The sequence below is a fragment of the Scyliorhinus torazame genome, chromosome 22 (genome assembly GCF_047496885.1).
Source record: "Scyliorhinus torazame isolate Kashiwa2021f chromosome 22, sScyTor2.1, whole genome shotgun sequence".
In the NCBI taxonomy this organism is placed as follows: domain Eukaryota; kingdom Metazoa; phylum Chordata; class Chondrichthyes; order Carcharhiniformes; family Scyliorhinidae; genus Scyliorhinus; species Scyliorhinus torazame.
Genome location: NC_092728.1, coordinates 51,816,215 through 51,839,840, shown reverse-complemented (window position 1 = coordinate 51,839,840; position 23,626 = coordinate 51,816,215).

The window sequence follows — 23,626 nt, the reverse complement described above, 5'->3', positions numbered from 1 at the left end:
CTGCTTGAACAGCTTCCAATTTACGCCGAGGTTCCCAGCGACTTGCAACGGCTGCGGTGTGTTGACGGTGTCCATGGCGCAGGATGGCAGATTTGCGTGTAGGTGTCGATTTACTCCTGGTATCATGATGTGTTGGGTACTCTGACACACAGACGAACCAACACGGTTGTGAATGGTACAACGCAGTTTTATTTCATTGAACTATGAACATAGTAAACTCTGGCATTCAGCACATGGTGAACCTCTGAGTGGCTGGCAATGCGGTCTGTGCCCTGAGCTCTCTCCTGCTCGAGTGCCCAGGAAGTGTCGTGTTCCCTGCTTTGTACTGTGTATGCTCTTGTCCGTGATTGGCTGTCGTGTTGTGTGTGTTGATTGGTCCGTTGATCTGTCCATCATTATGTGTGTATGTATGTGCTGTGATGTTCACCTGAATATCATGACAATTTGTATGCACAACTGGTCATAATTGTGCAATCCGAGGGCAGCACAGTGGCGCAGTGGGTTAGCCCTGCTGCCTCACGGTGCCGAGGTCCCAGGTTCGATCCCGACTCTGGGTCACTGACCGTGTGGAGTTTGCACATTTTCTCCGTGTTTGCGTGGGTTTCACCCCCACCAACCCAAAAGATATGCGGGCTGGGTGGATTTGCCGCCCTTAATTAGAAAAAATTAATTGGGTACTCTTTTTTTTTAAATAGCATTTTATTGAAAATTTTTGGTCAACCAACACAGTACATTGTGCATCCTTTACACAACATTGTAACAATACAGATAATAATGACCTTTTTAAATTTAAACAAAAACAACAACAAATAAATAAATATTAAATAACAAAAAATAAAAACTAGCCCTAATTGGCAACTGCCTTGTCTCAGGCCACACCCCCCCCATCCCCCCCCATCCCTCCCCCCCCCCCCCCCCCCCCCCCAAGTCCTGGGCCGCTGCTGCTGCCTTCTTTGTTCTCCCCTATCTATCTTTCCGCAAGATATTCGACGAACGGTTGCCACCGCCTAGTAAACCCTTGAGCCGACCCCCTTAGGACGAACTTAATCCGCTCTAACTTTATGAACCCCGCCATATCATTTATCCAGGTCTCCACCCCCGGGGGCTTGGCTTCTTTCCACATTAGCAATATTCTGCGCCGGGCTACTAGGGACGCAAAGGCCAAAACATCGGCCTCTTTCGCCTCCTGCACTCCCGGCACTTGTGCAACCCCAAATATAGCCAACCCCCAGCTTGGTTCGACCCGGACTCCTACTACTTTCGAAAGCACCTTTGTCACCCCCATCCAAAACCCCTGTAGTGCCGGGCATGACCAAAACATATGGGTATGATTCGCTGGGCTTCTCGAGCACCTCGCACACCTATCCTCCACCCCAAAAAATTTACTGAGCCGTGTTCCAGTCACATGTGCCCTGTGTAATACCTTAAACTGAATCAGGCTTAGCCTGGCGCACGAGGACGACGGGTTTACCCTGTTTAGGGCATCTGCCCACATCCCCTCCTCAATCTCCTCCCCTAGCTCTTCTTCCCATTTCCCTTTTAGTTCGTCCATCATAGTCTCCCCTTCGTCTCTCATTTCCCTATATATATCCGACACCTTACCGTCCCCCACCCATTTCTTTGAGATGACTCTGTCCTGCACCTCTTGTGTCGGGAGCTGCGGGAATTCCCTCACCTGTTGCCTCGCAAAAGCCCTCAATTGCATGTACCTGAATGCATTCCCTTGGGGCAACCCATATTTCTCGGTCAGCGCTCCCAGACTCGCAAACTTCCCATCCACAAATAGATCTTTCAATTGCGTTATACCTGCTCTTTGCCACATTCCATATCCCCCATCCATTCCCCCCGGGGCAAACCTATGGTTGTTTCTTATCGGGGACCCCCCCAGTGCTCCGGTCTTTCCCCTATGTCGTCTCCACTGTCCCCAAATCTTCAGTGTAGCTACCACCACCGGACTCGTGGTATAGTTCCTTGGTGAGAACGGCAATGGGGCTGTCACCATAGCCTGCAGGCTGGTCCCCCTACAGGACGCCCTCTCTAATCTCTTCCACGCCGCTCCTTCCTCCTCTCCCATCCACTTACTCACCATTGAAATATTAGCGGCCCAATAATACTCACTTAGGCTCGGTAGCGCCAGCCCCCCCCTATCCCTACTACGCTGTAAGAATCCCTTCCTCACTCTCGGAGTCTTCCCGGCCCAAACAAAACCCATGATACTCTTTTCTATCCTTTTGAAAAGAGCCTTCGTGATCACCACCGGGAGACACTGAGACACAAAAAGGAATCTCGGGAGGACCACCATCTTAACCGCCTGCACCCTCCCTGCCATTGACAATGCTACCATATCCCATCTCTTGAAATCTTCCTCCATCTGTTCCACCAACCGCGTCAAATTTAGCCTGTGCAATGTGCCCCAATTCTTAGCTATCTGGATCCCCAGGTAACGAAAGTCTCTTGTTACCTTCCTCAACGGTAGGTCTTCTATTTCTCTACTCTGCTCCCCTGGATGCACCACAAACAGCTCACTCTTCCCCATGTTCAATTTATACCCTGAAAAATCCCCAAACTCCCCAAGTATCCGCATTATTTCTGGCATCCCCTCCGCTGGATCCGCCACATATAGTAGCAGATCATCCGCATATAAAGATACCCGGTGTTCTTCTCCTCCCCTAAGTATTCCCCTCCATCCCTTGGAACCTCTCAGCGCTATCGCCAGGGGCTCATTCGACAGTGCAAACAGTAATGGGGACAGAGGACATCCCTGCCTTGTCCCTCTATGGAGCCGAAAATATGCCGATCCCCGTCCATTCGTGACCACACTCGCCACTGGGGCCCTATACAACAGCTGCACCCATCTAACATACCCCTCTCCGAACCCAAATCTCCTCAACACCTCCCACAGATAATCCCACTCCACTCTATCAAATGCTTTCTCGGCATCCATCGCCACTACTATCTCCGTTTCACCCTCTGGTGGGGCCATCATCATTACCCCTAACAACCTCCGTATGTTCGTGTTCAGCTGTCTCCCCTTCACAAACCCAGTTTGGTCCTCATGAACCACCCCCGGGACACATTCCTCTATTCTCATTGCCATTACCTTGGCCAAGACCTTGGCATCTACATTGAGGAGGGAGATTGGTCTGTAGGACCCGCATTGTAGCGGATCCTTTTCCTTCTTTAAAAGAAGCGATATCGTTGCTTCTGACATAGTCGGGGGCAGTTGTCCCCTTTCCTTTGCCTCGTTGAAGGTCCTCGTCAGTAGTGGGGCGAGCAAGTCCAAATATTTTCTGTAAAATTCAACTGGGAATCCGTCCGGTCCCGGGGCCTTTCCCGTCTGCATGTTCCTAATTCCTTTCACCACTTCTTCTACCGTGATCTGTGCTCCCAATCCCATCCTTTCCTGCTCTTCCACCTTGGGAATTTCCAGCCGATCCAAAAACTCCATCATTCTCTCCCTCCCATCCGGGGGTTGAGCTTCATACAATTTTTTATAAAATGTCTTAAACACTTCATTCACTCTCTCCGCTCCCCGCTCCGTCTCTCCAACTTCGTCTCTCACCCCCCCTATTTCCCTCGCTGCTCCCCTTTTCCTCAATTGGTGTGCCAGCAATCTGCTCGCCTTCTCTCCATATTCATACTGTACACCCTGCGCCTTCCTCCATTGTGCCTCTGCAGTGCCTGTGGTCAGCAAGTCAAATTCCACATGCAGCCTTTGCCTTTCCCTATACAGTCCCTCCTCCGGTGCTTCCGCATACTGTCTGTCCACCCTCAAAAGTTCTTGCAACAACCGCTCCCGTTCCTTACTCTCCTGCTTCCCTTTATGTGTCCTTATTGATATCAGCTCCCCCCTAACCACCGCCTTCAACGCCTCCCAGACCACTCCCACCTGAACCTCCCCATTGTCATTGAGTTCCAAGTACTTTTCAATGCATCCCCTCACCCTTAAGCACACCCCCTCATCCGCCATTAGTCCCATGTCCATTCTCCAGGGTGGACGCCCTCTTGTTTCCTCCCCTATCTCCAAGTCTACCCAGTGTGGGGCATGGTCCGAAATGGCTATAGCCGTATATTCCGTTCCCCTCACCCTCGGGATCAATGCCCTACCCAACACAAAAAAGTCTATGCGTGAATAGACTTTATGGACATAGGAGAAAAACGAGAACTCCTTACTCCTAGGTCTACTGAATCTCCACGGTTCCACCCCTCCCATCTGCTCCATAAAATCCTTAAGCACCTTGGCTGCTGCCGGCCTCCTACCAGTCCTGGACTTCGACCTATCCAGCCTTGGTTCCAACACCGGGTTAAAGTCTCCCCCCATTATCAGCTTTCCGGTCTCTAGGTCTGGGATGCGTCCTAGCATTCGCCTCATAAAATTGGCATCGTCCCAATTCGGGGCATACACGTTTACCAACACCACCATCTCTCCCTGTAATTTGCCACTCACCATCACGTATCTGCCCCCGTTATCCGCCACTATAGTCTTTGCCTCGAACATTACCCGCTTCCCCACTAATATAGCCACCCCCCTGTTTTTCGCATCCAGCCCCGAATGGAACACCTGCCCTACCCATCCTTTGCGCAACCTAACCTGATCTATCAGTTTCAGGTGCGTTTCCTGTAACATGACCACATCTGCTTTAAGTTTCTTAAGGTGTGCGAGTACTCGTGCCCTCTTTATCGGCCCGTTAAGCCCCCTCACGTTCCACGTGATCAGCCGAGTTGGGGGGCTTCCCACCCCCCCCCCTTGCCGGTTAGCCATCATCTTTTTCCAGCTTCTCGCCCAGTTCCCACGCGGCTGTATTTCTCCCAGACGGTGCCCCCCGCCCATCCTTTCCCGTACTCACTCCCCCCTTTCCCCAGCAGCAGCAACCCAGTAATTCCCCCCTCCCCCCCCCCCCCGCTAGACCCCCCGCTAACGTAATTACTCCCCCCATGTTGCTCCCAGAAGTCAGCAAACTCTGGCTGACCTCGGCTTCCCCCCGTGATCACGGCTCGCCCCGTGCGGCGCCCCCTCCTTCCTGCTTCTCTATTCCCGCCATAATTATCATAGCGCGGGAACCAAGCCCGCGCCTCTCCCTCGGCCCCGCCTCCCATGGCCAACGCCCCATCTCCTCTCCCTCCCCACCTCCCCCCATTACCACCTGTGGGAAAAAGAAAAGTTACCATACCGCAGGATTAATCATACAATCCCTCTTCACCCCCCCCCCCCCACTCGTCCCGCCACTTTGTCCAAACGTTCATTTTCGTAGTCCAATCATTCCAATTTTTCTTCTACAATAAAAGTCCACGCTTCATCCGCCGTCTCAAAGTAGTGGTGCCTCCCTTGATATGTGACCCACAGTCTTGCCGGTTGCAGCATTCCAAACTTTATCTTTTTTTTGTGAAGTACCGCTTTGGCCCGATTAAAGCTCGCCCTCCTTCTCGCCACCTCCGCACTCCAATCTTGATAGACGCGGATCACCGCGTTCTCCCATTTACTACACCGAGTTTTCTTCGCCCATCTAAGGACCATTTCTCTATCCTTAAAACGGAGAAATCTCACCGCTATGGCTCTGGGAGCTTCTCCTGCTCTCGATCCTCGCACCATAACTCGGTATGCTCCCTCCACCTCCAACGGACCCGTCGGGGCCTCCACTCCCATTAACGAGTGCAGCATCGTGCTCACATATGCCCCGACGTCCGCCCCCTCCACACCTTCAGGAAGGCCAAGAATCCTCAAGTTGTTCCTCCTTGCGTTATTTTCCAGTGCCTCCAACCTCTCCACAGATCGTTTCTGGTGTGCCTCCTGTATCTCCGACTTCACCACCAGGCCCTGTATGTCGTTTTCATTTTCTGCTGCTTTCGCCTTCACGACCCGAAGCTCCTGCTCCTGGGTCTTTTGTTCCTCTTTCAGCCCTTCAATCGCCTGTAATATCGGGGCCAACAACTCTTTCTTCATTTCCTTTTTTATCTCCTCCACGCAGCGTTTCAAAACTCTTGTTGTTCAGGGCCCCATATGAAACTGCCACCTTCCGACGCCATCTTGGTTTCTGCTTGCCTTCCTTGCCGTTGTTCCAAAGGATCCGCTGCAATCCGGCCACTTTCCTCTCCTTTTTCCATCCGTGTCCAGGGGGAACACCCTTCTGGTTTACCACACGGTGTTTTCAGCCGTTAAAATTGCCGTTGGGGCTCCTATCAAGAGCCCAAAAGTCCGTTTCACAGGGAGCTGCCGAAACGTGCGACTCAGCTGGTCATCGCCGCACCCGGAAGTCCATTAATTGGGTACTCTTAAAAAAAAAAAATTTTTAATAGTTGTGCAATCCTTTTATTATTTTAATGATTGTCCATAACTATAAATTATGGTCACTTGTTTGTTTTTTTTGTTCTGGGATGTGGGCATTGCTGGCTGTGCCTAGCTGCCCTTGAACTGAGTGGCCGGTTGGCCACTTCAACAGGGGCCATTAAGAGTCAACCACATTTCTGTGTGGGTCTGGAGTCACATGTAGGCCAGACTGGGTAAGGACAGCGGATTTCCTTCCTGAAGGACATAGAACATAGAACATAGAACATACAGTGCAGAAGAAGGCCATTCGGCCCATCGAGTGTGCACCGACCCACTTAAGCCCTCACTTCCACCCTATCCCCATAATCCAATAAGCCCTCCTAACCTTTTTTGGACACTAAGGGCAATTTAGCATGGCCAATCCACCTAACCTGCACATCTTTGGACTGTGGGAGGAAACCGGAGCACCCGGAGGAAACCCACGCACACACGGGGCGAACGTGCCGACTCCACACAGACAGCGACCCAGCGGGGAATCGAACCTGGGACCCTGGCGCTGTGAAGCCACAGTGCTATCCACTTATGCTACCGTGCTGCCCATATTTTTACCTTCCCAGAACATACAGTGCAGGAGGCCATTCGGCCCACCGAGTCTGCACCGACCCACTTAAGCCCTCACTTCCACCCTATCCCCGTAACACAATAACCCCTCCTAATGACTCTGACTCTACCACCTCCGCTGGCAGTGCATTCCACACACCCACCACTTTCTGTGTGAAGAACCTACGTCTGACATCTCCCCTATACCTTCCTCCAATCACCTTAAAATTATGTCCCCTCGTGATAGCCATTTCCACCCTGGGGAAAAGTCTCTGGCTATCCACTCTATCCATGCCTCTCATCACCTTATACACATCTATCGAGTCACCACTCTGCCTTCTTCGTTCCAGTGAGAAAAGCCCTAGCTCCCTCAACCTTTCTTCATAAGACACGCCCTCCAGTCCAGGAAACATCCTGGTAAATTACCTCTGTACCTTCTCCAAAACAGCCACATCATTCCTATAATGAGGCGACCAGAACTGGACACAATATTCCAAGTGTGGTCTAACCAGGGTTTTATAAAGCTGCAGCAAAACATCACAGCTCTTAAACTCAATCCCCCTGTGAATGAAAGCCAACACACTGTACGACTTCTTAACAACCCTATCAACCTGTGTGGCAGCTTTGAGGGATCTATGTACGTGGACCCCAAGATCCCTCTGCTCCTCCACACTTCCAAGAATCCTGCCTTTAACCCTGTATTCAGCATTCAAATTCGACCTTCCAAAATTAATCACTTCACATTTATCAAGGTTGAACTCCATCTGCCACTTCTCAGCCCAGCTCTGCATCCTGTCAATGTCCTGTTGTAACCTGCAACAACCCTCAACACTATCTACAACTCCCCCAACCTTCGTGTCATCGGCAAACTTACTAACCCACCCTTCCACTTCCTCATCAAAGTCATTTATAAAAACCACAAAAAGCAGAGGTCCCAGAACAAATCCTTGCGGGACAGCACTGGTCACCGACCTCCAGGCGGAATACTTTCCATCCACTACCACTCGCTGTCTTCTTTCGGCCAGCCAATTCTGTATCCAGACAGCCAAATTTTCCTGTATCCCATGCCCCCTCACTTTCTGAATGAGCCTACCATGGGGAACCTAATCAAATGCCTTACTGAAATCCATATACACCAGATCCACTGCCCAACCTTCATCAATGTGTCTCGTCACATCCTCAAAGAATTCAATGAGGCTTGTGAGGCATGACCTCTGGCCCTCACAAAGCCATGCTGACTATCTTTAATCAAACTATGTTTTTCGAAATAATCATAAATCCTATCTCGTAGACTCAGTCTGCGGCTGCACTGGTGGGGGCGGGGTAATCCTTCACCGGGGGGTCCGGGGCAGTGATCGGACGGCACCGATCCATGGGTGCGCGCAATCTCGGGGGGGGGATATCAGACTCCGGGGAGGGGGCCTCCACGACGGCCAGGCCCACGATCGGGGGCCACTGATCTGGAGGGGTCTACCTTCTTCCGCGCCGGCCGGCCGTGTTGCTCCGCCATGTTTTGTGGCCGCCGCGCGCATGCGTAAACCCATGGCCGGCCACCGCACGCATGTGTGGACCTGCAGCGACAGTGCAGGGTGCGTACGGCAGCTGGAGCAGCACAGAGCACTCCGGTGCCGTGCTAGCCCCCGTGAATTATTAGTTTTTATTATTAGACATTAGTGAACCAGATTTTTTTTAATGACAATCGACAATGGTTTCATGGTCATCATTAGACTTTTAATTCCAGATTTTCATTGAATTCAAATTTCACCCTCTGCAATGGTGGGATTGGAACCCGGGGCCCCAGGGCACTATCCTGGATCTCTGGATTGCTAGTCCAGTGGCAATACTGTTTGCATCACAATTCTCCACCCGCTGCCATGATGATTTTATCAATAATCGATCTATCTATCTACCATCAGCCACCACCCCATCCCTATGGCTGCAATCCTTTTAACACTATGGTCCTTGCATAAGTTGTTATGTGGAGCAGCTACAGGGCACATATGACATGAGATAGTAATACGCTGCTGTTTAAGTCAGTGTTCCTGCTTGTTTGAGCCAATTGCACAGCCTTCAATGGATTATGCATGGCCTATCCCTTCTGCTAATTGTGATGATTTTCCTTCCATGTGGAAAATGTGCGCATGGAACCAAGGAAGACAATCAGCCAAGGGTGGGACATCCTGTAATGTATCTTCTGTTCACACATTGAAAGGTGGAAGGGAAATGTTTTCAAGTGGTAAAGTATTTTGTTTACGAGAAGCCTGGATTGTCAGTTAACGGTTGGCTCACCTCTTGTAACCTTCTGTCCTTTGGCTGAGCATTCATTTTTCCTCCGGTCTCCTGTGGCGTCTTAGGCCATCTTTGTACAATAAAAACGCTGTGACATGTGAGATATTGTCACTTTGTTTTGAACTTTGGAGAAGTGTCAGGTAAAAGTGATGATCTGGGAAGAATTTCCCCTTTGGACAAATAAACATCGCATATCACGCTGAAGGACATGATGCAAATGGATGTGGCCATCATTTGTGTAATCTAAAGGACTAGACATTCCTGTTATTGTCAAAGGCACAGGCAGGCAGCTCGGTGGCGCAGTGGGTTAGCCCTGCTGCCTCACGGCGCCGAGGTCCCAGGTTCGGCTCCGGGTCACTGTCCGTGTGGAGTTTGCACATTCTCCTCATGTTCAGGTGGGTTTCGCCCCCACAACTCAAAAAGATATGCAGGCTAGGTGGATTGGCCATGCTAAATTGCCCCTTAACTGGAAGAAATGAATTTGGTATTCTAAATGTTTTTTAAATTAAAAAATTAAAGGCACAGAATGCCTGTGCCAAGGTGCCTGAGAGAGTGCAAATAGTGGCACAGAGCCATGGGAACTGACAGTGAATGTACAAGAAGTATTCTTTTTCTAATATCAGAAGGGAGTGCACAGCAGCAGTTCGGTTGGACCTGTAACTGGGTCCTTTGCACTCTCAAGGGGGCAATGGAAGATAACCCCACTGTAGAATGGCTGGGTTCCAATGACTGGTGACCATGATGACACCAATAATTTATTCAATAATAATAATAATAATATAATAATTGCCTATTGTCACGAGTAAGCTTTAATGAAGTTACTGTGAAAAGCACCTAGTTGCCACATTCCTATTCAGGGAGACCGGTACGGATATTCGCCGCTGCTGGCATTGTTCTGTATTACAAGGAGCTATTCAGCCCACTGTGCTAAACCAGCCCCAGTACTCTGAGCAGCTCTTCCACTCTGCCCGTGCTCCGGAGAGAACTCCTGCGCTTCTGTCACATGATCCTTTATGTAGCTGCAACATCACATGACCACTCAGTCTGCATCTTTCCCGTTGAAGTTAGGACAACCTATGGTACTGAAATGCAACAGTGTGTGTGAAAAGTAACTGTGCTGTGCGCAAACCATTTTATAACACGCAGATTGAACTGGCTAACAATACATAACTATTTACATGGCATTATGGGCCAGGTTTTAGAGAACCCCAAAGTGTCTCATGGAGTTCACCTGACCCACAACTTTTAATAGATTGTGGTATGGGGAGCACACGGCCCACTCTACAGGTGTGGTACAGCAGAAATGGAAAAGTATTTTTTAAAGCAAAACGATGTTTATTCTATGAACTCAAGTTAACCTTTTTAAAACATACAGTGAACATCTCAGCAACCATCAATTCAAATATAACCCCCAAAGAATACAGCACTAAGTAATCCTTAATAGCTTCCCAAACAACATCCAGAAGAAGCACCTTTTAACAGGAGCACATTAGGTTTACATTCACTACTGATAACATTTATAATTCTGATTTCACCAAATGATCAAGAGATAGTCTTTTCATGGCAGAGAGATCAACAGTACAGCTGCTCTGTCTGGCTTCAGCTCCAACACTGAAAACAAAACTAAAACACACCCTGCAGCAAACAGCCTAAAACAAAAGTAAAAAGCTGACAGACAGGCCAGCTCCACCCACTCTCTGACATGACTGCAGTAGTAAACACCCATTTCTTAAAGGTACTCTCACTACAGATATTTATATACACACCCATTTATAAACACCCATTTCTTAAAGGTACTCTCACATGACAATAGGGTGAAACAGGGATTAGGTTGTGGCAGACAGCTGGGGCATAACCCATCACGTCTCTCCCCCCCACCCCCCACACCATTTTGTTGTATAAAAAAAGAAAGCCAGTGGTAGACTGGTTTGTGATGTAGTCCTGGAACCTGTTTGATTTGGTCACACACCTGAGCTTGTGTTTATGCCAGTTAACCGTGCTCTGGATGTGCTCTGGCTGGTGTCCTCAGTGTGGATGACCTGGGGTTTTCCTCCTGTGTGCTCAGTGGGTGCAGGACTTGCTGCATAGGCCTCTGGAGGAGCCTCCATTTCCACTGGTGTAGGGGCCTGTATTTTAGGCTGCATGGCTGGGGTACTGTGGTATTTGCTGGTGCTGGTTCCGAAACCTGTAGTAGGCGGCATCAGATTCATACTTAGTGGACACCATCTGAGGATACCCCCTAACTGTTTGGCTGCAGGGCGTGGCTGTGCCTCACCGCTAACTTGTCGTGGTCACATGTGGTCTGGGTCCTGACTGTCTGGCGAGGTGTTAGAGAGCTGATTCTGTGGGTATCGTAATCATAGTGCATTTTCCCTCTCAATCAGTGTTCCATGAGGGCACCACTCACATTGGTTTCAAGTTGTCAAAAGAGCCTTGGCAGTAGGAATTGTGGTCCTGAGGTGCCTGGAGAATGGTCGCTGTGCTGACGAGGGCAGACCCTGTCATGGCATGTTTCACAGGCTGAGGAGTGCAGCACCGCACCCTGTGTGATCCCGGACACATTTCTCTTATCTGAGTGAGCTGCCTATTCCACCAAGCCATTGGACTGTGGCTATGGGGGGGCTGTTCATGATTTTTTAAAATTTCATTTCGGGATGTGGCGGTCACTGGCTAGGCCAGCACTTATTGTCCATTCCTAGTTGCCCTTAAGAAGGTGGTGATGAGCTGCCTTCTTGAGCCACTGCGGTCCTTGAAGTGTAGGTACACCCACAGTGCTGTTAGGGAGGGAGTTCCAGGATTTTGACCCAGCGACAGCGAAGGAACGGTGATATCTTTCCAGGTCAGGGTGGTGAGTGACTTGGAGAGCAACCTCCAGGTGGTGGGGTTCCCAGATATACATAGAACATACAGTGCAGAAGGAAGCCATTCGGCCCATCGAGTCTGCACCAACCCACATTAAGCCCTCACTTCCACCCTATCCCCGTAACCCAATAACCCCATCTAACCTTTTTTTTTGGACACTAAGGGCAATTTAACATGGACAATCCACCTAACCTGCACGTCTTTGCACTGTGGGAGAAAACCGGAGCACCCGGAGGAAACCCACGCAGACACTGGGAGAACGTGCAGATCCCGCACAGTGACCCAGCGGGGAATCGAACCAGGGACCCTGGCGCTGTGAAGCCACAGTGCTATCCGCTTGTGCTATCTGAAAATGAAAAATGAAAATCGCTTATTGTCACAAGTCGGCTTCAAATGAAGTTACTGTGAAAAGCCCCTAGTCGCCACATTCCGGCGCCTGCTGCTCTTGTCCTTCTAGATGGTATGGTCGTGAGTTTGGAAGGTGCTGCCTGAGGTATCTTGGTGAATTACTGCAGTTCATCTTGTAAATGGTACACATGGCTGCCACTGTTCGTCGGTGGTGGAGGGTTTGAATGTTTGTGGAAGGGGGAGCAATCAAGCGGGCTACTTTGTCCTGGGTGGTGTCGAGTTTCTTGAGTGTTGTTGGAGCTGCCCACTCATCCAGGCAAGTGGAGAGTATGCTCAAAGTTCCAAGTGTGTGCAAAGTTTCAGAATTCAGTGGAGATAAATTGGCAAGCATTGCCTGTCATGTGTGTCTGAGGGATGCCGTGTGAGGTGAAGTGTCTCTTTTTTTTTCTAAATTTAGAGCACCCAATTCATTTTTTCTAATTAAGGGGCAATTTAGCGTGTTCAATCCACCTAGCCTGCACATCTTTGGGTTGTGGGGGCGAAGCCCACGCAAACACGGGGAGAATGTGCAAACTCCACACGGAAGGTGACCCAGAGCCGGGATCAAACCTGGGACCTCGGCGTCATGAGACTGCAGTGCTAACCACTGTGCCACCGTGCTGCCCTCGGTGAAGTGTCTCTTGAACTTGATTATTACTGTGTCACTCTTCATGTTTGGCAGGGAGTTTGATTCAAACCACCCGAATGCGAGTCGACCAAGACCGAAAGTTGTTCATCTTTCCATTCGAAGATTTTAAGCTGCTGCGAATGACCATGGGAAGTACCAAACCTCCTGTAGGTGCATTGGTTCTTTTGTTTGATGTGGCTTGAATGCACTGCATGGTGTACATCTGGAGACTTCCCTCTACATGTCTATACATTCAGGGCCAGAATAGTGATTCCTTGGCCCTGTATCTGATTGTTTCCAACACTACTGGGGAGGTTGCTGGGTCACTTTTGGGTTGTGAGGATGAAACCCACGCAAACACGGGGAGAATGTGCAAACTCCACACGGACAGTAACCTGGGGCCGTGAGGCAGCAGTGCTAACCACTGTGCCACCATGCCGCCCCCTGTTTTTTTTATATGCCTTTCTACACACCAGATACATTTTGGTGTCATATTCCAGACGTACCATCTCAGTGGGGCCTTCGGCTGGGGTGTTCTTCGGATTTCACTCCACCCACCCACCGGAAGCGACGGAGACTCTTTGTTGGATTTCACTGTTTTTGTCAGGATGAGGGAATGGAGACAGTGAATGGTTCATTCGATCCCGCCCTCACCCTCAGCCCGGCGAATCAAGCGTCGGATTTGCTCATTAGTGGCCGCCCCTGCGAGAAGGCGGCCAATTGGGGGTGGGTGTTGGGGGGAGGGGCGTGCAGGTGGGGACTGCGTGCCCAATCTGCAGCCTCGTCCGGGACACCGTGAGGGGGTTACCCTGCGACCAGGAGGCCGGTCACGTCTACAAACGTAAAGGCTCCCTGCTCTCCCAATCTCTCATTTTCCTTAAGGCAATGAACAAAGTCCAGAAACGTACAGATGCGAGGTACATAGGAATGGGAGCAGGCCATTCAGCCCCTCGAGCCTTCCCGCCAATTAAGAGATCATGGCTGATCCGTGGCCTAACTCCATATACCTGCCTTTGGCCCATATCCCTTAATATCTGTTGCTGCATTGCAGCCACAGTCTCAGTGTCTTCCATTCTCATAGCAGTGAAACATTTTCAAACCTATTCCTGCCTGATGCCCCAAAAATGCAGCAGGCCAATGAAAAGGGTTCAAAGTTAGGATAGCGGAGTAGGGGCAGATTCAAGGAAAGCCCCCAGCCCATCCTCCCTTTGTCCCGAAAAGACAGTTTTCACTGACTAGATAGCCAGGAGCATTTTCCCCAAGATCAGGAATTGAAGCAAGAGGCTTCCCCAGTGGACTCTGTGCTGCCATGCTATTCTCCCTGCCTCCAGTAGGGGGCAGAGTAATGCCACACTCAACCCTGACTTTAATGATCAAATAGATTTATGAGGCAGCGGTGGAACGGTGAATAATCGCAGCCGACAGCAAATATATTTTACAGTAAGGGCTCAGCTCAGCTGGGTTTTTTTGTTCAGTAAAAAGAAACAGTCAACAATTCACAGCTGTTGTGAGAAAATATAAATTAAAACATAAAATGAGGCAAATACTTAGACTGGACAGCGCCGATGGACAGAGAAACAGAGCTCACGAGCAGAATTGTTTCTGCTCCTAGAAGATGGTTTAAGGAGAGATGGGAAAACCCATCATTAGTTGTTGGGTCAGGATCCTGTTATGATCCTGCCCTCTCCCTGCTTCCCATCGAGTGGGATTGAATAATAATAATCTTTATTAGTGTCACAAGAAGGCTCACATTAACACTGCAGTGAAGTTACTGTGAAAATCCCCTCGTCGCCACATTCCGGCGCCTGTTCGGGTACACTGAGGGAGAATTCAGAATGTCCAATTCACCTAACAGCACGTCTTTCGGGACTTGGCTTCCCGGGACTTCGGGAGTTGAGTGGTGCTCATCGAGTAAGTAATTAAGTAATCGTTGAGGTTGTTAAGAAGCCACTTGCGAGGTGCTCTACACAACAAATCCTGGATCTGCCATCCAAGGATTCCTGTTCCCTGACCTGTCAACAGTTCAGGAGAGTCACGGCGGTGAGTGGACAGCTGATGTGAAACTGACAAGCTGGAAAGTCTTTGATCAGTTACACTGAAGACTTCCAACCAGGGCCATTGAGGGAACCTTGCCGAAAGCATGCCTTCCCTCAGAGGTTGATATCTCTGCTTGACAGGTGCTTGCCAGCAGCTTCACACACCTCCGAGTGCACTTGCTGACTGCCAGCTTTTACCCTGGCAGGGGCCACGCATCGCCACCTTCCAGACCCCAGCACATCCTCCCTCCTATTCAGACCTTTCAGGGAAAGAGCCAGCATTCAAAACTTTGCCAATTGATGAGGTGCGCAGCCTCCTGGCTTCCCCTGGCACTGCGTGGGCATCGGGGGGCAGTGAGCTGGGCTGTTTGGACGCCCTCCACCTGAGGGAGTCAGGGACGGAGCAGCTGGAAATGGATGCCGCCCCTTCAGAAATCGAGGGCATTGGAGGTGAGGATCAGCAGTTGCACAGGAGGTGCAGACGTCAGGCATCCAGAGGCCAGAGGAGGAGGGACAAGGGGCATGAAGGAGAAGGAGGCGGTACCCTGAAAACAGGATCTCGAGGCGGAGGTGAAGCAGCCCGGACATGACTAAGGAGCAGAGTTGAAGGAGAGGACGACACTCCAGGCAGGTGGCCACAGGTCTGCCTCTTGTCTGTGCAAACCTCTGCGGCATCTCACTGGAGCCTGCTTCTCGCAGGGGACAGTTGCCCTCTTTGCCAATGCTGGACAACACATCTGAGTCACAACTGATGGGGCATCATGGGCTCAGAGGGCACTGGGCCTGGTACCTGGAGCACTCAGATGGAGGGAGCTGATACTGAACACATAACAAAATAGCCTCCTCCTCCCTTCCCTCCAGGAAAAGGACCACCCACCTCCCAGTCATGGTACCAGCCCCCCAGCACCCCAGTGTCATCCCGGGTTACTGTGGTGCAGTGGCAGGTTTTGGGATTCCCCCATTCCTTAGGACAAACGGAAATCTCCGTGACGGTTGCCATGGATGTCTGAAACCAGCCTCCATTCCTGCCACCACTACCCATAACAGGACAGGAACCCTGTCTCCATCCCAATTAGGAGCTCACCCTGGCACAATCCGAAACTCAGTCCGTTTCTCACTGGAGGAGTCACTACTGCTGTTTCCTGTTTCCAATGGGAAAATCCAGCCCAGGGTCTACAGGCAGAGGATCAACTCTCTCGACATGTCTGAGCAGCAATACCTCAGAAGCCTCAGACACTCAGGACAGGTCAATGCTGACAACTGTAACCTCCCAGAACAAGACTCCTGACCACTGGAACGGGTGGGCACACGATGCCAATGGCCTTCAAGGTGCCTGTCACTGGAGCGAGGCTCCCAACCTTCACCTCAAGTCTCAGCCTCTCACCAAAGCAGAAATGTGTGGATGCACAAAATGGCTTGTGTGGAGAGGGTAATAGGGTGAGGGTGAGGGTGAGTTTTGGTTGTTCAGATGGGGATGTGAGATGCCAGGAGAGAGAGGGAGGAAAGAGAGGAGATGCAAAGTGTGGTGACCTGAGGGGTGCAATGCAGGGGAATGCTGGGAAAGTCAGAGTGAGGGGCCTGACATCTGGAAGTTTTATTCTACTCACTCCCGTGGCCTCCTGAGATCCTGGATCCTCTTGATTCACTGTCTCCAAGTTGGAGCGAGGACATTTCTGCTGCTCACTTCCTCAGTCACTTCTAACCATTTTCCTTTGGTTGGAGAGGCTGTCCACTTCCTCACAACTTCAGAAGAGATTGTTGTAATAGGGTTGGTTATAGAATGTATCTGTTAAGCAAATCCTGATAGTATTCTGTACGATAACAGCGAGTCGTTATTAACTACTTGTAACGAGGTACAAAAATACAGCAAATGGTACAAGCACGGAGCTACCTCCATCTCTGTCTTAATGTGTTTCTGGTCAACACCACACTCACCCTAGCTCTGTGTCATGTGCCTTCTTACATCACTGCGTTAGCAGCGCTGTACTCAGTCCGACCCTTTACTACACATCCCCGCAAAGTCTTTAGCCCATACATAGGGCAGCACGGTAGCCTTGTGGATAGCACAATTGCTTCACAGCTCCAGGGTCCCAGGTTCGATTCCGGCTTGGGTCACTGTCTGTGCGAATTCTGCACATCCTCCCCGTGTGTGCGTGGGTTTCCTCCGGGTGCTCCGGTTTCCTCTCACAGCCCAAAGATGTGCAGGTTAGGTGGATTGGCCATGATAAATTGTCCTTAGTGTACAAAATTGTCCTTAGTGTTGGGTGGGGTTACTGGGTTATGGGGATAGGGTGGAGGTGTTGACCTTGGGTAGGGTGCTCTTTCCAAGAGCCGGTGCAGACTCGATGGGCCGAATGGCTTCCTTCTGCACTATAAATTCTATGAAAGCTCTATATGAGTTAATTTAGTTTATTTCAAATCTAACATTATTATAAGTCTCATGGATTTGCCTTATTGTTACAATCTTAAACTATTCTAACATTATTGCTATTACTGTACAAGCATTGTTTAAATATTCTCACTATCCACCCACTTCCAGTTTTTATCAGATGATCTGGCAATCTTATAACCCTTCCGTACCTCATTCGCTGTTATGTCGGAATAGTGCCTCAGTTGTTTCCACTTCTTGTTGTTGGATTGGAGGTTGGACTGGCATTTGGGTATGTTTTCATTCTTTGTTTCCATTGCTTAATGTTGACCCATACCAGGTCAGTTTGTCTGCTGTGTTGATCCATGGTTGCTGTTACTGTCGATCGTTTCTCGCAGCTTGGACAGACATGGTACTCATCTCCTCGGAGCTGCTTATTCTTCGTTCTCCGTCTGGGCCATCTCAAAGCCAGCGGAGACTGAGCAAGAGAGTCTCTGTGGAGAGGAGAAAGTTTAGTGATATGCCCACCTCTGTGTTTTGTTGTTAATGATGAGAGACTGGTACCAAGTTGTGGTATGCTGGCTGGAAGTTGCAGTGTGTGCACAATGGTTGCTGTGTCGACCAGCAGTACTATCATCATCGTTGATTATTAAATTTTAGGTGACCTGAAAGGGGGGGGGGGCAACAGGAAGACATGAAAGATTTTTATATTTTTGGAAAAGCTGAGTTCAAAGAGGAAAAGATGTTGGGCTGAGCTGTGTTGGTTGTGTGGGGGAGATATCTTGGGGAACCCTCTGTCCTGAGAGACAGTGAACATTCTGAAGCATCTAGCCAGAAACATGAGGAATCTCTGTTTCAGAAGGCAGTCTAATTTCTGAATTGTTGGATTTCCACAGCAGAGTGGAAGTGAATGAGCAGTTACATGGTATAACTTTACTAAAGTGACAGCAGTTTTATCTTAGGTAATATTACTGTATGTTTTATAGTTAAGAATCTATAATGGCATGTTGCCTTAAAGGTGTTTACTTGTGTCTTCTGTGCCAGTGTTTTTTTGGGGGTGGAATGTTTTGTAAGACCGTTTTTACTGATCTAGTGTGCTTAAATTCTGTTTTCTTCTTGTTCTTTTATCTTTTACTTTTCTTAAATCCCAAAGTGTGACTATAATTCTATGCTCATGGGATCAGTAGGTTTTTTTTGCCTTGTTTTCAGGTTGCAAAATAAAAGGGGTCAGTGATCAGTGAGGCAGGTTTCCTATTGGCCTTCAGCTTGTTCGGCAAATAACATCTGCTGTGGTTGTAACAGATTTAGGGGATCTTTGGGGGGTATTCAAATTCCTTGATCGAGTTGGAATTGGTGAATCTAAAAGCTACGAGTATAAGTAAAATACTTGGGAGTTTATTGTTGAGGGATTTTTAAGTTGTAGGGCTTCAAAATGGCTTTGGCAACTGCTAAGACGTTTCTCGTAATGGAAGATGCGACATTGGAGCATTTGAAATCTTTGACAAAGTCTAAGCTAAGAACGTTAGCAGATAAAGTGCAGGGGGAGATAAAAGTGGAATTTTGTAAGGCTAATATGGTTAAAGTACTTTTAAAGCATTTGAAATTAGACAAAGTGACTTCTGAAATTAGTGCGTCGCAGCTAGAGGTGGAGTCATTGAGTCATAGAGATCTACAGCACAGAAAAGGCCCTAAGGCCCATTCCATCAGCGCTGGCCAAAAACAACCACCTAACCATTCTAACCCCGTTTTCCAGTGTAGCCACGTAAAATGGCTGCTTCCCGATTAATTTGGCCAAAACCCGATTTTAAACGGCTAACCGAAGAGGCTGATGGGAAAAGCAGGTAACAAGACACAAACGGACAGCTGCAGGCAGAATATCATATTCGGCTCTGGGGAAGTCGGCCCAGATCGATACTCAGGACTATTAACAGCCCATCAACCCAGACCTCTGCAATTATACTCAGGACTATTAACAGTCCATCAACCCAGACATCTGCAGTTTAATCGGCTATCCCCGGCAACAATTGCAACGTATTAGCAATTGAATACCGGGCCAGACCTGTCGGCGCCTGCAGTGGCCGAAACAAAGGCAGGTGAACGACCACCCCCCGATCGGGGAATCGCCTCGCAATTGGACGTATCGAACCCAGTGATTGGGAACAAGTCCAATCACTTGGGACTCAGGGTCAAGGGCCGCCCCGAGAGGCGGGAAGCCCCTGGGCCCTATAAAGTGAGGGGCCAAGTTCAGATCACTCTCTCTCTCCCTTCTTCGCCTGCTCGAGACCTTCGCAAGAACAGCAACCAGCAACTGTAAGTTTGAATCCAGCGATCGCTATCCGATAAAGACTCCTAGCCATCGACCTGTATCAGCCTTTTGAATCCCGCGGGCCAGATCCGATTGGATAAGCCATTCGTTTCCCTGACCTGGTGGGCTCTTCCTAAAGTTAAGTATTGGCCAGTAGTGATAGGTTTATTATATAGATAGTAGGATTATTGTGTAAACATTACTTGTTGTATATAATAAATGACCGTTGATTTCAATCTTACAAAGCGGTATGCTGACTTATTAATCATAACTTGAACTTGAACCACGTGGCGGTATCAGAAAGATACCTGGCGGCTCGTGAGCAAAGGTGACGTAATCAGAGCTAATAAACTAAGGCTAAAAAGAGCAACACCAGCACTTGGCCCACTGCATCTAAATGCTTCTTAAATGTTGTGAGGGTCTCTGCCTCCACCACTGTTTCAGGCAGCGGGTTCCACACTCCCACCACCATCTGGGTGAAAAAGTCTTTCCTCACATCCCCTAAAAACCTCCTGCTCCTCACTTTAAATCTATTCCTCCTGGTCATTGCTCCCTCCACCAAGGGGAAAGGTTTCTTCCTCTCTATTCTACACATGCCACTCATAATTTAATACATCTCAATTGGTTGCATTGCGAGATCATTTTATTGCCACTGAACGCACTTGGTCCTGCTGATGAGTACATTGTTCGCTAATTGAAATGAATGCGCAAATCTGACCAGCGGATACTGCAGATCTCCACAGCGCTCAGTTGAAAAGAGCCTGACGTATAAATTCTGCTACACTGGTGACATTGCGGCTCACTGATGAATACAGATGCTTTTTGATGCTATATCTAATCCTGAGATGAATGACACAGCCCGTCTTCTTAGCCACAGCATCCTTAAACATTTCTCTTTCATCATGTCCGAGTAGTTGCGGCCCAAAGGGGGTACCTTACATGTCATCCACACAGAAAGCTCTTTTTAGTCCATTGGCAATTATTATTTTTTAAAGTAAATTTAGAGTACTCCATTTGTTTTCCAATTAAGGGGCAATTTAACATGGCCAATCCATCTACCCTGCACATCTTTGGGTTGGGGGGTTTGATTTGATTTGATTTATTATTGTCATATGTATTAGTATACAGTGAAAAGTATTGTTTCTTGCATGCTGTACAAACAAAACATACCGTACACAGGGAAGGAAGGAGAGACTGCAGAATATAATGTTACAGTCACAGCAAGGTGTAGAGAAAAGATCAACTTAATACAAGGTAGGTCCATTCAAAAGTCTGATGGTAGTAGGGAAGAAGCTGTTCTTGAGTGGTTGGTACGTGACCTCAAACTTTGGTATCTTTTTCCTGACGGACGAAGGTGGAAGAAAGTATGTCCAGGGTGCGTGGGGTCCTTAATTATGCTGGCTGTCTTTCCGAGGCAGTGGGAATTGTAGACAGAGTCAATGGATGGGAGGCTGATTTGCGTGATGGATTGGGCTACATTCACGACCGTTTGTAATTTCCTGCGGTCTTGGGCAGAGCAGGATGTAGCACCGTCAATATGACGCGAGGCAGGTTGAGGTAATGTCAATTGAAGGCTTTATTAAGCAGAACTTTATCCCCACCAGCGTGGTTACAGAATGCAACTGCTGAGGGAAATGGAGGGAAAATCTGGGTTCTTATACCGGCATTTCTGGGTGGAGTCCAGTAGGTGGCAGATCCTATCAGGACCTGGCATCCCTCCACCAATAGCCTGTCGACACGTGGTGTACCGTATTACCCCTAATACATACCACCACACAGGATTCATACCAAGCTGTGATACAACCAGAAAGAATGCTTTCTAAGCAAGACCGACTGCGGGTAAGAAAGGACTGGGTGGGACAGACCTACCATTCCTGCTACGGGACGAGGGCCAGGGGGGTGGCAATACTGATCAGCAAATGGACGATGTTTAAGGCGACAAAGACGGTTACGGACCCAGGGGGACGATACGTCATGGCCAGCGGGGCCCTGGATGGGACACCGGTAGTACTAGTTAACGTGTACGCGCCCAACTGGGACAACACGAGCTTCAGCAAGAAGACCATGGCAAAAATCCCTGACATGGCGACGCATCGACTAATCATGGGGGGGACTTCAACTGTGTACAGGATCCAACAACTGACAGATCAAACCCCAAAACGAGGAAAACCTCAAGCATGGCAATGGAACTCAGTCACTTTATGGAGCAGATGGGAGCGGTGGACCCCTGGAGGTTCACTCACCCAGGGGAGAAGGAGTTCTCCTTCTTCTCCCCAGTACACAACGTATACACCAAAATTGACTTCTTTGTGGTGGGGAAAACGGTGCTTCCGGAGATAGACTAAGTGGGATACTCCGCAATTGTGATATCCACACGACATGGACATGAGGCTGGAGACGGGAAGGGCCTAACACCCCACATGGAGGTTGGACGTCGCCCTACTAGCAGACAAGGCATTCAACGGAAAGATATCGTGGGCCATAGCAGAGTACACGGAGAACAACCAGAACGGGGCGGCCTCACCCTCCACGTTCCGGGAAGCTCTAAAGGCCGTAATAAGAGGGGAAACCTTCGCTTTCACAGCGCAAAGAGATAGGGAGGAAAGGGCGGCTAGGCAGCAGCTGGTCAACTCCATACTGGAGGTAGACCGCAAATACTCCGAGGCCCAGACCGTGGAGCTCCTGGCGGAGAGGAAAGAGTTACAAAGGAACTTTGATCTGCTCTCCACCAGGAAAGCAGTGCATCAACTCCGCTAGGCACGTGGGACCCTATACGAACACGGAGACAAAGCCAGTCGCCTGCTGGCACACCAGCTGAGAAAGCAGGCAGCCACCAGAGAAATTGCACAAATCAGGGAAACCAGAGGCACATTAGAAACAGAACCAGAAAAGATCAACAAAACCTTCAAGGCCTTCTACCAAGGGCTGTACACCTCAGAGCCCCCAATGGGGGAGTCCGGGATGAAACAGTTCCTTGATGGACTGGACATACCAGTCGTGGGGAAGGGCAGAAAACGGGGCCTGGAAGCACCACTAGCACTGGGAGACATCATGGACAGCATTAGTTCCATGCAGGCGGGGAAGGCGCCGGGACCCGACGGGTTCCCGGCGGACTTCTACCAAAAATTTGCGACAGCACTGGACCCGCACCTGCGGGAGATGTTCACACACTCGCTAGCTAGGGGCACACTGCCACCTAGACCAGCACAGGCCTCAATCTCGCTGATACCTAAGAAAGATAAAGACCCAATGGAATGTTGGTCATACAGAGCCATCTCACTGCTGAACGCGGATGCCAAAATACTGGCCAAGAGACTGCGTGCCAGAGGTGGTCGCAGAGGACCAGACGGGCTTTGTCAAAGGTAGACAGCTTACTTCGAACATTAGGCACCTGCTGAGCGTGATAATGACCCCATCCGAGGAGAGAACACCAGAGGTGATCGTCTCCCTAGACGCAGAAAAGGCCTTCGACATGCGAATGGAAATACCTCATAGAGGTACTGGAGCGGTTTGGGCTTGGAACAGGGTTCACCTCCTGGGTAAAGCTCCTATACAACGCTCCCATGGCGAGCGTACGGACAAACAACACCAACTCCCGATACTTCCAGCTGCACAGGGGCACCAGACAAGGATGCCCACTGTCCCCGCTGCTGTTCGCTCTAACGATCGATCCACTAGCAATCGCGCTCAGAGCAGCCAAAAGCTGGAGGGGGATCTGAAGGGGAGGCAGAGAGCAGAGTCTCACTCTATGCAGATGACCTGCTCCTCTACATTTCGGACCCACAGAGCAGCATGGACGGAATCATTGCGCTGCTGAAAGAGTTTGGTGCCTTCTCGGGCTACAAACTCAACATGAGCAAAAGCGAGATATTCCCGGTACACCCAC